Source organism: Charadrius vociferus, unplaced genomic scaffold (genome assembly GCF_000708025.1).
Source record: "Charadrius vociferus isolate BGI_N301 unplaced genomic scaffold, ASM70802v2 scaffold93, whole genome shotgun sequence".
Lineage (NCBI taxonomy): Eukaryota > Metazoa > Chordata > Aves > Charadriiformes > Charadriidae > Charadrius > Charadrius vociferus.
The window spans coordinates 1,845,080-1,846,847 of NW_009647838.1; positions in this window are offsets into that span (position 1 = coordinate 1,845,080).

The window sequence follows — 1,768 nt, forward strand, 5'->3', positions numbered from 1 at the left end:
CGGGCCCGGGCCCGGGAGGCGCAGGGCCTGTCAGCCGGGGAGGGAGCACGGTGGTGGGGGCTGTGTGAGGAAACTGTTGTGACACACGTGAAGTGCAGCGGTGCTTTGCCGTCTGAGTGTGTTACTCGGCTCTGCTACGAGGAATTTGTATTTTACTGAGCATATACGTGTGGCAGAATGGAAGACAAGCAGATATCTGTGACAATATCCTCACCCTAATACGCTGGGAAACCTCTTGTAGAGTTGACCATCGCATTGTTACAGGTATCTTCCCCACCTTGGTGCTGAGATGCCCTTCGGACTAGCGAAAAACAACATAACATTAAATATATATTTACGTTAAAGATCACTTGCCCTCCTTCAGAGGGCTTTCCTCGCTCTTTGTGTCCAGTGCCACAATCCACTATAATATAAATGCCCTGTTGCTTCCTAGCTGCGTAGCTCTAGCTGTTAGCTGAGAACCCCACTCCCTGCTACAGGCAGGCCTTAACCTTCAGGATTCCATATGGCAGGTACATAGATCCTGATTTCAGTTGCCGGTGGTACATCTGTTGCATGCTGCCCTTCTGGTCCTGGCTGTTATGAAGGGCATATGATGGTTGCATTCTGAGTCCTGAGTGTCCCTCTGTACAAGAGGCAAAATGTCACTGTTCTGCCCCTACTCCCTTTGTAGATACTGTGCTTTAGCAATCTATATTTGCTAAAGCTTCACTTCAGAGTTGAGTAACATTCAGCTCTGTGTTGGATCTTTATCCCTCCTGAGTATATACAGGAAGGAATTGGTTCCCCTAAAATAATGCTTGCCTGTTTCAAAGGAGACACATAGCTGAAAAATCCATTGAGACTGTTGTGCGACTGTAGCTGAGGATGTAACTTAAACTTCAGAATAAGCTGACAGATGGGCCAAACACTAAGGTGTATGTGTATGTTGATGAGGTTTCCTGTCCCCCCTTGACATGGTAAATATTGCTGATAATGCACTTCCAATTTTAAATGACAAAGTAGACTTCTTAAAGTATTTAGGTGCTTAAATATTCTGCTTTTTCTTGGGTGATACAGAAATACTCAAAATACTTCCGCCGCCTTAATGAATGTCTGAATTCCTTGCCTCTGGATAATACTTCTCTAGAGCTTGAAGGTGAAAATCCAGTCCCTTTATTATCAGTTCATCTCTGCATCAGCCTTTGCCCTACCTGACAAGAAGCTGGGTACCTAGTATTTTCAGTGATTGTTTAGAAAATCCTGTTGTGGCAAATGATAAACATACAGCATACCCACTATTTTAAGTGTCACCATAGATGATAAAAGTAGGTACCAAACATTCCTTTTGCTTTTTCTCCTTTGCTGTAAATTGTTTATCCTTGAATAGAAATAAGAAAAACTTGACTGTTTGCCCAGATTTGCAGCTGGTCTCTAAAGGGAGAAAAATGTTAAGCTCAGCAGTGAATTTGGAAGTTACTCTGCTGGCACCATCTGTCTGATGGTGCAGTACAGTGTTGTCCTGTGCAGCGGTTGAGCTATGCCTTCAGTGAACTGGGATCTCAGTATAGGAATTAAGTTTTTCTTATTTGGCCTAGAGCAGAAGCACATATTGATAGTCACTTGCATCGTCTGTGAGGTGAATTGCTAGTGTAGAACTGCAAGTGGTGTCAAGGGTTGGGGAGAAGTAGAGAGAAGATAAGAACTGCTGAGGGTGGTAATAGTGGTAAGATGTTTGCTCACGATGGTCCCTAAGGCTGGGCCTGGGGCAGCTGAAGCAGTGGTGAGG